This window comes from Pleurodeles waltl, chromosome 10, assembly GCF_031143425.1.
Source record: "Pleurodeles waltl isolate 20211129_DDA chromosome 10, aPleWal1.hap1.20221129, whole genome shotgun sequence".
Lineage (NCBI taxonomy): Eukaryota > Metazoa > Chordata > Amphibia > Caudata > Salamandridae > Pleurodeles > Pleurodeles waltl.
In genome coordinates this window covers 254,620,894-254,636,861 of record NC_090449.1, presented here as the reverse complement: position 1 = coordinate 254,636,861, position 15,968 = coordinate 254,620,894, and positions in this window count along the sequence as shown.

The following is a 15,968-nucleotide window of genomic DNA, read 5'->3' as shown; positions in this document are numbered from 1 at the left end:
CTGACTTCAAAGGGAAATTGGCATCGAAACCAGAGTGTCGCCTAGCAACACCAAAGTCCTGTGTGAAGTTGACTTTTGGCAGGGACCTGTCCCTGGAGAAAACCTTGCCCTGCACGGTGTCTGGTCCAACCGCCTAAGGAGACTAAATCACCCCGAAATATGCCCATATCAGCGCTGTCACCGAGGGTCACTTCAGCGGCCACCCAACACCGACCACGTACTGTACACGGGGGAGCGGTGCGGACTGGTCAGCCCCAGGGTGTGCATGCACCGATTCTGGGCTGCTGTTTTGGTGTTTGTTGTCTCACTTTGGCCCCTAGTTACAAGGGACCGTAAGCTGTACATCAGGAGGGAGTTGGTATCCCCGGTGAATTATTCCGGTCGGAAGACCGCACCTGAACTAATCTTGTGAGGCTCTCCTTGAAAGAAGAGACATTATCGTAAGTCCATTAAAGGGACTGCTTGCATCTTTCCTGAGCACCAAGATCCCGCATCAGAACAAGACAGTAACTTTAAAACTTGCATAATGCTTGAAATACTGATTGGATCAGTGTCATTTTGGTCTGATTTTAATTTGATAAGGACTGTCTATTTTTCAAAGACTGGTGTGGAGTCTTTTTGTGGTGTCTTTCACTGTGTTACTGTACCACAGTGGTGCACAAAGACTTTACACATTGCCTCTTAAGTTAAGTGTGACTGCAGTATGCCAAGATTCCAGAGGGTGAGCAAAGGGTAATTTAGGGAGTGTAACTGACTTACCCTGACTAAGATTGTGGTCCCTACTTAGACACAGTACATACCTCTGCCAACTAGAGACCCAATTTCCAACAGGAGTAATACTTCAGATTTAACTAAGCACTGGCAATCAATCACCCAGGGTAGTATCCCCTCACACACAGGTTACTGTGCTACTGGAACCAAGCTACATCCAACTGCACAGCCTAAATCAAGGGGAAATTGGTCTTAGGTTGCTTGTGTTCTGGTTCAGAGAAGACATGGCTTGTTCTGGACTGTTCCCATTAGAGTAGGAACAAGTGATTTGCATTTGGCTGTCGCTAATCTCAGGTAGCAAGGTGGGCAAAAGAACAATGGATTGGAATTCTGCCACAGCGACTGCCGGTGGTTAGATTTATTACATGCATCCTCCCATCACCTTTTGTGTATTTCACTGACTATTGGCTGTCATGGCAAAATTGGTGTGCTTTGCTGCTGGTGCATCTCCTTAAGCCTCCTGCTGCATCAAACTACACTCTACTTTGAGAGTTTTGATGCTCTCACATGAGGCTCCAGCTGTGAAACCTAACCTGGATGGTGTAGGTCTGAGTTGTTGCAGCCGCATTCCTTGCAGGTATGCATTGCGGCGGCTGTTGTACTCGAGTATAAAAGGAAGGTGTGGTTCGCACTAGCACACTTACCAGTAGATTTGCTCAGCTGTCCGCTACCTAGCGTCCAGTCAGAGTGGGTGTTTAGTGCTGCTCGAGCACAGAGACTGACAAAAAAAGATCTGCTTATCACCCAACACTACAGAGAGACTTACCTTCACCAAGATTAGAACCAGTACCTAATAATACTGTAACTTGCGTCCCTTTCAGCAGATGATGAGTGATACCTGCGTTTTGATGTTTGGGAAGATATCACAACTCTTGAAAAGCTGACTAATAAAATAATGTTGTGCCTACTGCCCAGCGATGCCAATTGACTGCAGTGTGTGTAATTTCTTTCCAGATGCAGAATGTGGCCTGGGAACTGACCATGTTCTGTCTGAAATTTTTCTGTGAGACAGATACCTCACCAGACACGCCAAAGAGCAGCACCCATATCTTCCCTCAGATACCTATGAGGACACCCACCAATATCCACCAGATACACGTACAAACATCTTCCCTCTGACACCCCTAAGAGGAGCATCCACTAACATCTTTCCACAGGTACCCCTGAGAGGAAACCTACCAATGCCTTAGTGCAGACACCCCTGGGGGAACACCCATCAACACCTTCTCCCACCTGCCCTTTGGAAAAAACCCATAAACAGCTTCCGTCAGACAACCCTGAAAAGCACATGCACCAATACCTACTCCTAGAAAACCCTAGAGGGATAGCCACCAATACCTTCCCTGAGACTCCGGAGAAGGCACCCACCAACACCTTCACCCAAAAAAGGCTGACAAAAATATACACTGTCCATGCACATTGCTAGTTAAAGCAGTTCTTACGCAACAGGGAATACACCAGGTCCAGCATTTTATTTTCCACTACCCTCAAGAATCTGTGAAGTAAAAAAAAATCCATCCATGGAATGTGAAAACCAGGAGTGGTAGTGTTTCAGTTTTGTGATCACAGTGCCAACATAAGTTAGAAATACAACAGCCTATGTCCAGGTACCCTTACACATCCATCTTTCTTTGCATGTTTGAACACCTAACCACGCATGCAGGCTTCTGGTAGAGACTTGATCTAACTTCAGACTCCTCACCTTAGAATATTCCTCAAGTGTCAGATTGGATCCATAAAATCTTGAGCAGTACCTCTGCGCACTGGCAGGTGGTGTCATTCTGCTCCACGTCTGCTTCTGAAGTGACGTTGCAGTGCCTATATAGGCACTGCCATAAGTTTCTTTCATGACCAGGTCTGTGCCAAAAATGCGGAGCCATGTAAAAAACAAACTTTTTTGACCAGAGTGCAGTGTCTAACAGGATTTTTGGGGTAAAGAGCCCTGTTCACAGAACAGGGGGGGTGGAAGGTTCAGTAAGGAATCTATGGTTAGAGTCTCTACCAGAAAAAGCATTACCAAAGGTAAGTTCTTTTTACAGACACTTCTAATCGCAGATTCCTCGCCACAGACTAAATACCCAACCAATACTTACCTGGAGGTGGTTCTATGAACAGGCTTAGACCAAACACTCCTGGTAGATTGAGTGGGCAAATTGCCTAACAGGACAGGCTTGACTGTTGAAGCAGTAGTGCTTTGTGAACATAAGGAGAAACATCAATGTGACAGCTTGGCAGATGACCAAGACAGGTACTCCATACTCTAACGCAGTAGTGGTGGCCTTGGCTTTGGTGAAGTGAGCCCACAAGCCCTCAGGGGATTGCTTATTTGCCAGTGCACACCAGATTTTTATGTAGAGTACTATCCACCCAGAGATGGTTTGTTTCTGCACAGTTTTGCCCTTCTTTGCTCCAGTGAACCCACTGAAGACCTGATCGTCCATCCAAAGACCTTTGGCGTAATACACATAGAATGACAGAGCACTTTTAGGGTTCAAATGATGGAGTCTGTCCTCCTCCTTGGATGGATGAGGTGGTGTGTATAAAAAAGGCAGGGCGATGCTCTGGCCTATGGGAAAGGGGGTGACCACCTTTGGAAGAAAAGGCTGGTGTCCGAAAGACTAGTCTGTCAGGGAAAAGGTTGGTGTATGGATGACTAACTGCCAGAGCCTAAAATTCATAGACATCCTTGCTGATGAATGGCCTCCAAGAACACTGTTTTTATAGTCAAGAGACGCAAAGAGCAGCCCTAAAGAAAGAAGAACAACAAAACGTCAGTTTGTGGTGAAGAAAGAGGGTCCAAATTGCTTGAGAAACAACAAGCCACAAACTTATCCCAACGGCAGGCATAGACAGTTTTAGTGGAGGGACACCTGGCTGCTAAGATCACATCACAAACTTTGGGAGGGAGATCGAAAAACCTCAAATGTCACTGCTCAATCTCCATGCAGGAAAGTGTATTGTGCGCAGATTCATGTGTACGACCCTTGCCTGGAGACCATCCTCAAGGGGCAGCCAGACTGGAGGACAGATGATCATGCTCAGGAGTTCTGCATACCATACTCTCTATGTACTCTATCCAGAGCCACTAGATGACTTGGGCCTGGTCGTCCTAATCTTCTTGAGAACTCTGGTCAGGAGTGGTATCTGTGGAAATGCGTATAGTAGCCCCAAGTTCCATTGGAGGCGGAACGCTTCTCCAAGTGACAGCCGCTTTAGAAACTGATTTGTTCAGCATTCCATCCAATGGCTGTGTCTGCTCTTTTTGCCAGACGTGGGTCCCGGGCTCACTGTGCCACTGGATTCAAGGTAGCCAGGCTGATGAGGGGTGATACCTCGAAAAAAGTCCCAGGATGCTTGTTTCTGGTCCAGAAAGGACCTGGCCTGCCAGTTCAGGCCGGACTGTTCCCATGGGGAGCAGGGTCAAGACTGATTTGCATATAGCTGGGTCCAAAACTGGGGTGGTGTGGTGAGCAAAAAAAACGATGGATTAAACCCAGATCTGTAACTGGGGGTGAATGTATGATTTGTTGAGCATACAGTCCATCATCTTTTCTTTTTGCTTTTGACACCCTAAGTGTAAGGATATGCCAGACTTTTGTCACCTTAAGTGGGAAGGATATGCCAGACGTGGATCCTGTGCTCACTGTGCCACTGGATTCAAGCTAGCCTGGTTGAGGAGCGGTGATACCCCAAAAACGGTCCCAGGATGCTTGTTTCCAGTCCAAGGAGGACCTGGCCTTGCAGTTCGAGCTGGATTGGTCCCATGGGGAGCAGGGTCAAGACTTGCCTATGGCTGGGTCAAACTGGGGTGGCGTGGTGAGCAAAAAAAACAATGGATTAAACTTAGATCTGTGACTGAGGGTAAATGTCTGATTTGTTCAGCATTCCATCATCTGTTCTTTTTGCTTTTGTCACCCTTGGTGGGAAGGTTATGCCCAGACGCGAGTCCAGTGTTCACTGTGCCACTGGAATCAAGCTAACCTGCCTGATGAAGGGTCCCAGGAAACTTGTTTCGGGTCCAACAAGACATGGCCTGGCAGCTCGGGCTGGACTGTTCCCATGGGGGAGGAGGCTCAAGACTGATTTGCATATGGCTGGATCCAAACTGTGGTGGCGTGGCAAGTAAAAAAAAAACAATGGATTAAACCAAGATCTGTGACTGGAGGTGAATGTCTGACTTGTTCAGCATTCCGATCATCATCTGTTCTTTTTGATTTTGTTGCCCTAATATGGAAGGTATGCCCAGACGTGGGCTCCGTGCACACTGTGCCACTGGATTTGAGCTAGCCTGGCTGATGAAGGGTGTCAGGATGTTTTTTCTGGTCCAGAGAGGACATGGCCTGGCAGCTCGAGCTGGACTGTTCCCATGAGGAACAGGATCGAGACTGATTTGTAAATGGCTGGGTCCAAACTGGGGTGGCGTGGTAAGCAAGAAACAATGGAATAAACACAACTCTGTGCCTGGGGTGAATGTTTGATTTGTTCAGCATTCCGTCCATCATCTCTTCTTTTTGCTTTTGTTGCCCAAGTGGGAAGGGTATGCTCAGACGTGTGTCCTGTGTTCACTGTGCCACTGGATTCAAGCTAGCCTGGCTGATGAGGGGTGATACCGTCCCAGGATGCTTGTTTCTGGTCCAGGGAGGACCTGGCCTGGCAGTTCAGGCTGGACTGCTCCCATGGGGTCAAGAATGATTTCCATATGGCTGGGTCCAAACTGGGGCGGCGTGGTGAGCAAAAAACAATAATGGATTAAACCCAGATCTGCGACTGGGCGTGAATGTTTGATTTGTTCAGCATTTTGTCAATCATCTGTTTTTTTTGCTTTTGGAAACTACAGCACACAGAAGTGCTGACATAGTGCATTCTTGGCAGTAATGAACAGATGGAGCCAAGTTCTCCCCAGTCTCAGAAGATACCTTGCTCCATGTCTGGATGTAGATGCCATTTGGTATCTGCGATGCAATGACGGCTGAGTTCACCCACCCTTGCAATCAGAGATCTTCCCTGGTGTTGTACAACCAGGGAAATGTCTTGACGTTTCAGCTATGTTCAGAGGCACAGAGCCTCCTGGCACTAGGTCCACAACCCCACCCTGTCCTGTATGTTGCAGTACCACATGCCAATGGTGTTGTCCTTGAACGCCTAAACCAGCCTTCCTTTGATGGATGGAAGGAAGGCTTTCAGTGTCAAGCCCTCAACTTCACCAAGTTGTTGAAGAGCTGAGGTTTTGCCAGAGACCAAAGTCCTTTAATCTCCACCCCTCCCAGATGGACACCTCAACCCAGGAATGATGCATCTATCACCACTGTGAGCTCTGGGTGGGGAAAGGAGAGAGGTCTGCTGCTAACCCAATTGCAGTTCATCAGTCACAACTGCAAATCTTTCACAGTTCCCTCTAATATCTGGTCCAGGTCGGAAAGATTCCCCTGATGCTGCGCCCACTGAGACTTCAACTCCTATGGCAGAGCCCACATATGCCATTGAGCATGCTGTTCCAGCACGATCCAGGAGGCTATGAGACCCAGCAGCCTCAGAGTCTGCCTCACTGAAATCCAAGACAGAGGCAGAAACATCAGAATCCTGGCCTGAATATCCTGGACTCAGCGCTCTGGAACATAAGTGCAGAACTGCAGTGCCCAGAATGACTCAGATGAAATGGGGCGCCCGAGAGGTAGTCAGGTGTGACTTTGGCATGTTATTGTGAACCCCAACAAATCCAGAAAATTAACAGTAATCTGGAGGTGAGCGACGACTGCCTGTGGCAAGCCCAACTTCAACAGCCATTTGTTGAGGTAGGGAAAGACTGGAACCCCTATTCTCCAAAGATAGGCTGTAAACATCCCCATCACTTTTGTGACCATCCGAGGGGCACTAGTGAGGCCAAAGGGGAGCAAAGCGAACTGGACCTGCCTGTGGCCCACCGTGAACAACAGGTAATGTCTGTGGGCCAGCAGGATGGGGATGTGGAACTACACGTTATGCAGGTCGAAAGCTACCATCCAGTCTCCAGGATCCAAGGCAGACAGAACCTGAGCCAATATGAGCATCTCGAATTTCTCTTTTTCCAAGAAGGCATTGAGAGGGCACAATCTAGTGTAGGGCAGAGGGCTCCATCTTTTTTCGGCACCAGACTAAATTAAAATAAAAAGAAATGGACAGGGGGTCGCCTGTGGGCAGGGCGACCCCCTTTGGGGGCAATATTTTTTTTAGTTGTTGTAGGGTTTCCCTGGGGGCCATTTTGACCCCCAAGGAAACCGTACAACTACTAAAAAAATATAGATCTATATATATAAATATAGATTTATATATATATATATATCTATCTACATGGATATATCTATAAATAGATCTATATGTATATAGATCTATCTATGTAGATATATATATATATATAGAGATATATATATAGAGATATATATATATATAAAAAAATCACTTTTGTCAGTACATGTGTGGTTTCCCTGGGGGCTGCGATCGGCCCCCAGGAAAACCAGACCCACATATAAAAGTGATATATATATATATATATTTTTTTTCCACCAGTTGTCTTGCAGTTGCAGCTTGCGTCTTCAAAGCAATGCACATACTTCAACTGACGCATTTCAACTGCAGCTTTTAGGCAGCAATAAAAAAAGTCAAGTAAGTATTGTGATTATGTTTCTGCTACAAAAGGGTCAGACTTTTGTCTAGTGGCAGTTTTAGTGCCATAGAGAAGCGCAGAAGGTTTATATGCCTACTGCAAAGAGCAAATCTGTATTTTAAGTAAATAGCAGAGGACCTTAGTAAAGTCAGCCATTACCTGCGCTATAATACAAATTAAATGTATGTGCGTGGTGGAGGGCGGCTATGGAGAGATGAAGGGCACTTTTGCTGGGTGGTAATGAGGGAATCCGAGGAGGAGGGAGTGGGAGCACCAATAATGATTGTTGGACTGGGTGCAGGAGGTGCTAAAGACTGTGACGAATGGTATATGACAAGGTGTTTTTTGAGTGTCTTGAAAGAACATGCTGATTGAGGGAAGAAGCGCAGGTAAGGTGGCCTCTACTGTTGCACGTATCTCACACACACCATCGATTTTGTGACTGTCTACGTAGGCTAGTGTTTTAGAGCAATAGTTTAGCCAATAGCAGAGATGGCATCTTGATGGATGACTGCTGCCGTCACTGAGGTTATAGAGGACAGCTCTGACATAGGATCAGAGACTGAGACATCAGATACTGAGACAGCATCTGAGGGATAGGACAATGGCGCAGACTCTGGGAGTGATTTTTCAGTCGGAGGAGTCCCATTTGATAACTCCTCTTCCAGTAAATTATGAGGGAGGTGATGAGGACAGTCCTGCTGTCCCTTCGCAAGCACAGTCTGTAAAACGGGGTAATAGTGGGTTAGCCCAACCCAGAGAGCAGGTGAATGCGGCGGCAAGCAGAGAGAGAGAGTGCTCTCTTGGGAGCTCCCCAATTTAGTTCAGCCCCAAAATCCACCGCCCAAATCGTATTGTGGAGACATCAAAATTATCTATCACAAAACAAACTGGTTTTGTAAGGCAGGCACCTGTGTTTTTGGTCCTGGGATCAGCGGCCATATAGAGAAACACACTAAACACACTAAACCCAAACATTTCTGGAAACTAGACATTCGGGGGAGTCCACAGAGGTGTGACTTGTGTGGATTCCCCAAAGTTTTCTTACCCAGAATACCCTGCAAAGCTGAAATGTTGAATAAAAACTCTATTTTTCTCGCATTTCTGTCACACAAACTACACAAATATGCTGGGATCCACAAAATTCCTACCACCCAGTGATTCCTCACCTGTCCTGATAAAAACACTACCCCACTTGAGTGCCTACACCTAGTGCCTGCGTCAGGAATGGATCACCCCAGGGTCAACAGCTGCCTCATGTAAGGACCAACATTGACCGTTGTGTGATCTATTCCGGTCGCTGGCACCAGGCCTACCCACACAAGTGAGGTACCATTGTTATCGGGAGACTTGGAGGAACGCTGGGTGGAAGGAAATTCGTGGCTCCTCTCAGATTCCAGAAGTTTCTGTCACCGAAATGTGAGGAAAATGTGTTTTTTTTAGCCAAATTCTGAGGTTTGCAAAGGATTCTGGGTAACAGAACCTGGTCAGAGCCCCACAAGTCACCCCATCTTGGATTCCCCTAGGTCTCTAGTTTTTAAAAATCCAGCATCTAAGAGGTTAAAGGGCCAACCTGCTTAGCGTGGTCCGCACTCAACGGGGTATGGCCACAAAAGCACTCACCTCAGTTTAACAGAAACAAGGCCACTTTCACATCTTTTTTGGAAATTCAGACCGTTTCTCACAGGACAGAGTGGCTGGTCTGTAGTGTGGGAGAAAGCAGTTCCTTTCCGGTTTGGCTGGGGACAGCTTCAGTTCTTTGTGCTACTGCAAGGAATGTGCAGCAGCACATTAGGTCAATGCTCTTGCAAACGGGTTCAGTTGGTGAACGTTTTGTCTGGCTGCAGAGCTGAGCCCATGCTAACCAGAATGACATGCGCAATGAGAGGTGCTCTGCGGAAACGCGCAGGTACACGCTGTGAATTTGCTATTGGAGTTTGTGCTTAACTTTCAGAAGTTATGGCTGACTTTGAAGCCCAGAACCTTCCGTTTGCCCTCTCTCCGCTCAGTCCCATCCCCACAGCGTTCCCACCACTGCAGAAGCCAAACCCTTAACTCACCCAGCTTACTCCTGCCGCCAAAGCCCGCCAACTCACTGCAAGTCCGTGTCAACCATCTTTCAGAACGCACCTGCACTTATAAACATTTTTAATCCACAAAATCATATAAGAGAAGCTGAGGGCTATACTGTGCATATGCAGGATCCCCTCCATGCTGCACAGGCCTCAAGCGACCCTCATTTAGAGTTTCCCGTGGTTATTGTTGTCCAGTTGCATCTTTTACATAGCATAGGTGATAAATTTGTGTGTTTATGATCCCAGGGCCATAGGTCGTGGCAGCTCATCAGTGCACCGTGCATCATGTGATAACACAAGTGCTACTTGCACATGGTGCATACACAAATACACACACCCTGCACCAGTACTGCCTTCACACTTCTGTATACACGTGTCATGCGTAGTACAAGCACCATGTAAACACACGTGACTGCATTAGTGTTACATTAATGGGTGCCCACATTTATCATCCCCCCCCCTCACACACAGCATCAGTGCTACATGCACCACGCCCATGTGCATACATCAATACAACATTAACCATTTGGGTTCCGGAGTAGCGTGCTACTTGCCGAAAAGCACTTCAACACCTCATCAGGGGTATTAAGCGCTATATAAGGAAAATGTCACTTACCCAGTGTACATCTGTTCGTGGCATGAGATGCTGCAGATTCACATGCTGTGCATTATCCTGCCATCTAGTGTTGGGCTCGGAGTGTTACAAGTTGTTTTTCTTCTAAGAAGTATTTTCGAGTCACGAGACCGAGGGACTCCTCCCTTTCGGCTCCATTGCGCATGGGCGTCAACTCCATCTTAGATTGTTTTTCCCGCAGAGGGTGAGGTAGGAGTTGTGTATATAGTAAAGGTGCCCATGCAATGGAGTAAGTATGTCTGTACAGAATGTGATTGTAAGTGATATATATTTACAAATTTACAAATGTACACGTTTTTTCAACATATAATATATATAGTTTTCATCAACTTAAAACGGCTACTGGCTCCCGGGGAGGCGGGAGGGCGTATGTGAATCTGCAGCGTCTCATGCCACGAACAGATGTACACTGGATAAGTGACATTTTCCGTTCGATGGCATGTGTAGCTGCAGATACACATGCTGTGCATAGACTAGTAAGCAGTTACTCCCCAAAAGCGGTGGCTTAGCCTGTAGGAGTTGAAGTTGTTTGAAATAATGTTCGTAATACTGCCTGTCCTACTGTGGCTTGTTGTGTTGTTAACACATCTACACAGTAGTGTTTTGTGAATGTATGAGGCGTAGACCATGTGGCTGCCTTACATATTTCTGTCATAGGTATATTTCCTAGAAAAGCCATTGTGGTGCCTTTTTTCCTAGTGGAGTGTGCCTTTGGGGTAATAGGCAGTTCTCACTTTGCTTTAATATAGCAGGCTTGAATACATTTCACTATCCATCTGGCAATGCCTTGTTTGGATATTGGATTCCCTGCATGAGGTTTTTGGAAGGCTACAAACAATTGTTTTGTCTTGCGAAATTGTTTTGTTCTATCAATGTAATACATTAGTGCTCTTTTAATGTCTAATGTATGTAAGGCTCTTTCGGCTACTGAGTCTGGCTGTGGAAAAAAGACTGGAAGTTCCACTGTTTGGTTTAGGTGGAACGGTGAGATAACTTTTGGTAACAATTTTGGATTTGTGCGTAGAACCACTTTATGTTTCTGTATTTGTATAAAAGGTTCTTGTATAGTAAATGCTTGTATTCCACTTACTCTTCTAAGAGATGTGATTGCTATTAGGAAGGCAACTTTCCAGGTTAAGTACTGCATTTCACAAGAGTGCATGGGTTCAAATGGTGGACCCATGAGTCGTGTTAATACAATATTAAGGTTCCATGAGGGAACTGGTGGTGTTCTTGGGGGTATGATTCTCTTTAGACCCTCCATAAATGCTTTGATGACTGGGATTCTAAAGAGTGATGTTGAATGTGTATTCTGCAGATAAGCAGATATTGCTGTGAGATGTATTTTAATGGACGAAAAAGCTAGATTTCTTTTTTGTAAGTGTAATAGGTAGCTTACAATGTCTTTTGCGGACGCATGTAGCGGTTGAATTTGATTATTATGGCAGTAATCTTTTCCATTTATTTGAGTAACAATGTCTTGTAGTAGGTTTTCTTGCTTGTTTAATGACCTCCGTACATTCTTGTGTAAGGTCTAAATGTCCAAATTCTAAGATTTCAGGAGCCAGATTGCTAGATTGAGCGATGCTGGATTCGGGTGTCTGATCTGTTGTTTGTGTTGAGTTAACAGATCTGGTCTGTTTGGTAGTTTGATATGAGGTACTACTGACAGATCTAGTAGTGTTGTGTACCATGGCTGGCGTGCCCAAGTTGGTGCTATTAGTATTAGTTTGAGTTTGTCGTGACTCAATTTGTTTACTACGTACGGAAGGAGTGGGAGAGGGGGAAAAGTATAAGCAAATATCCCTGACCAACTCATCCATAACGCATTGCCCTTGGAGTGAGGGTGCGGATACCTGGACGCGAAGTTTTGGCATTTTGCGTTTTCTTTTGTTGCGAATAGGTCTATTGGTGGTGTTCCCCAGCTTTGAAAGTAAGTTTGTAGTATCTGGGGATGAATTTCCCATTTGTGGGTTTGTTGGTGATCTCGACTGAGATTGTCGGCTAACTGGTTTTGAATTCCTGGGATTTATTGTGCTATTAGGCGAATGTGATTGTGAATCGCCCAATGCCAAATTATTTGTGCTAAGAGACACAGCTGTGATGAGTGTGCCCCTCCCTGTTTGTTTTATGTAATACATTGTTGTCATGTTGTCTGTTTTGACAAGAATGTGTTTGTGGGCTATTATCGGTTGAAATGCTTTCAATGCTAGAAATACTGCTAGCAGTTCCAGATGATTTATATGAAGTTGGCTCTGTTGATCGTCCCATTGTCCCTGAATGCTGTGCTGGTTGAGGTGTGCTCCCCACCCTACCATGGAAGCATCTGTTGTGATCACGTATTGAGGCACAGGGTCTTGGAATGGCCGCCCTTGGTTTAAATTTATAGGATTCCACCATTGAAGCGAGGAGTGTGTTTGGCGGTCTATCAACACTAGATCTTGAAGTTGACCCTGTGCTTGTGTCCATTGTGTTGCTAGGCACTGTTGTAAGGGCCGCATGTGTAGTCTTGCGTTTGGGACAATGGCTATGCAGGAAGACATCATGCCTAGAAGTTTCCTCACTTGATAGTGTTGGTTTGGGTGCATGTTTAGCATTACATTTTGGAATGCTTGTACCCTTTGTGGACTTGGAGTGGCAATCCCTTTTTGTGTGTTGATTGTTGCTCCTAAGTATTGTTGTATTCGACACGGTTGTAGATGTGATTTCTGGTAGTTTATAGAGAACCCTAGCTTGTGAAGGCTTTCTATAACGTATTTTGTGTGTTGTAGACACTGTTGTTGAGTGCTGGTTTTTATTAACCAATCGTCCAAGTAAAGGAATACGTGCATGTGCTGCCTCCTGATATGAGCAGCTACTACCGCAAGGCATTTTGTGAATACTCTTGGTGCTGTTGTTATCCCGAACTGTAACACTTAATTGGTAATGCACGCCTTGGATTACAAAACTTAAGTATTTCCTGTGGGAAGGATGTATGGGTATGTGGAAGTAAGCATCCTTGAGATCTAATGTTGACATGTAGTCCTGTTGTTTGAGCAAGGGAATCACGTCTTGAAGTGTCACCATATGAGAGTGATCTGATCTGATGTAAAGATTTAGTGTTTTGAGGTCTAATATGGGTCTCTGGGCCTGATTACAACTTTGGAGGAGGTGTTAATCCGTCCCAAAAGTGACGGTAAAGTGACGGATATACCACCAGCCGTATTACGAGTCCATTATATCCTATGGAACTCGTAATACGGCTGGTGGTATATCCGTCACATTTGGGACGGATTAACACCTCCTCCAAAGTTGTAATCAGGCCCTCAGTGTTTTGTCCTTTTTTGGAATTAGGAAATACAGGGAGTAAACTCCTGTTCCTTTTTGATGGTTGGGTACTAGTTCTATTGCTTCTTTTTGTAACAGCGCTTGGACTTCTAGTTGTAACAGGTCTAAGTGCTGTTTGGACATGTTGTGTGCTCTTGGAGGCACATTTGGTGGTATTTGTAGGAACTCTATGCAATAACCATGTTGGATAATGGCTAGGACCCACAAGTCTGTAGTTATGTCTTTCCAATTTTGGTAATAATCTGTGAGTCTCCCCCCCCACTGGTGTAGTGTGTTTGTGACGTTGGAGTCACTGTTTAGTTTGTGGGGTTTTTGGGCTTTGGAATTTCCCTCTTTTAGGGAACTGTCCACCCCTATATTGTCCCCGGAAGCCTCCTCTTTGGTATTGGCCCTGGTATGTGGGTCTGGCCTGTGAGGTAGAGGGTTCTGTGCTTTGGGCCCGAAACCCCCCTCTAAAGTGTGGCTTCCTAAAAGTGCCTCTGCTCTGTGGGGAGTAGAGCGCGCCCATGGCTTTGGCCGTGTCAGTGTCCTTCTTTAGTTTGTCTATTGCTGTATCCACTTCCGGCCCAAACAATTGTTGTCCGTTGAATGGCATATTCAGCACAGCCTGCTGGATCTCTGGCTTAAATCCGGAGGTACGTAGCCACGCGTGTCTCCGAATGGTGACCGCCGTGTTTACTGTTCTGGCCGCCGTGTCTGCTGCGTCCATAGCTGATCTTATCTGATTGTTGGAGATGATCTGGCACTCCTCTACAACCTGTTGGGCACGCTTCTGGAATTCTTTGGGAAGGTGTTCAATGAAATGTTGCATTTCGTCCCAATGTGCCCTGTCGTATCTTGCCAATAGGGCCTGTGAATTGGCAATTCGCCATTGATTGGCTGCCTGTTCTGCCACCCTTTTGCCTGCAGCATCGAATTTCCGACTTTCTTTGTCGGGTGGTGGTGCATCCCCAGAAGTTTGTGAGTTTGCCCTTTTTCGGGCTGCTCCCACTACCACTGAATCAGGAGTCAGCTGTTGCGTAATGTATACAGGGTCCGTAGGGGGAGGTTTATATTTGTTTTCCACCCTAGGTGTTATGGCTCTGCTCTTGACTGGGTCTTGAAACACCTGTTTGGCATGTTTTAACATGCCTGGTAACATTGGAAAACTTTGGTATTGGTTATGTGTTGATGACAGGGTATTGAACAAGAAGTCATCTTCTATAGGTTCTGAATGCAATGCTACGTTATGAAAAGTAGCCGCCCTGGAAACCACCTGCATGTAAGCAGTACTATCTTCCGGTGGCGATGGCCTTGCCGGGTAGCAATCCGGACTATTATCAGAGACTGGTGCATCGTACAGATCCCATGCATCTGGGTCATCTTGGCTCATCCCTGTGTGCATTGGTGACTGCACCATTGGTGGTGTTGCTATTGGGGACAGATGTGGTGAGGCCGGTGGCGATGGCTGTGGAGAAAACTGTGGTGTTGTTTTTTCTTTAGCCACTTTTGCTTTTGGCTGCATTTCCGCCTCATGGAATGCAAGCTTCGGCTTCATTTTAATGGGGGGGGGGGAAGTGTACTTATTTTCCCCATGTCCTTCTGTATATGGAGCCTCCTCTGTGTATGGTCTGGCTCTCCCATCCCCAGTTCTTGTTGTAATTGTGAGGACAGGCCCTGTGTTCCTCCGTATAGGAGCTTTGTTTCGGCTCCGAGGCTGGGTGTTTCGGCACCAAAACTTTTTCTGTAGTCTTTTTCGGCTCCGAAGAAACCTTTTTGGCTTTCGGGGTACCGATTTCTCAGTGCCGGATCTGCTCGGAGCCAGTATCTCGGTGCCGAGTATATTCGGAGCCGGTATCTCGACCGGAGTCGGATGTTTTCGGCTGTTGTGAAGCCTTTTTCGGTGCCGATGCTTGGTCACCGTGCTTTCGGGTAAAGCCATGGCCTGTCGGCGGTGGCGTCCCCTTGGCTTTCATGATTTTCGAGTGAGTTTTTGCTGGGGCTGGTTTACTCACGGTTTGTTGCCTCGTCGGCTGCTCACTCTCGGGCTCGTCCGAGTCCGAATCTGGAACGGAGAATGTCTCTTCTTCTTCGACGTCGGGTTGTCCGGCCGGTGTAGACGCCATTTGAAGCCTTCGAGCTCTACGGTCCCGCAGCGTCTTCTTCGACCGAAATGCCCGACAGGCCTCGCACGTATCGTCTTTGTGTTCGGGGGACAAACACAAATTACAGACCAAATGTTGGTCTGTATAAGGATACTTAGCGTGGCATTTAGGGCAGAAGCGGAATGGGGTCCGTTCCATGAGCCTTGAAGACGCACGCGGTCGGGCCGACCAGGCCCCGCCGAGGAGTGGAAGCCCCGAAGGGCTGCCGGAGCACTTCTTTTCTTCGGTGTCGATGTGTTATCACTAACCCGATACCGAGCGCAAACAATACCGTCGGATTTTCCGATTGTTAACTAACTTTTCCGAACCGAAACACGGAGCGAAGAGGAATACGTCCGAACCCGATGGCGGAAAGAAAACAACCTAAGATGGAGTCG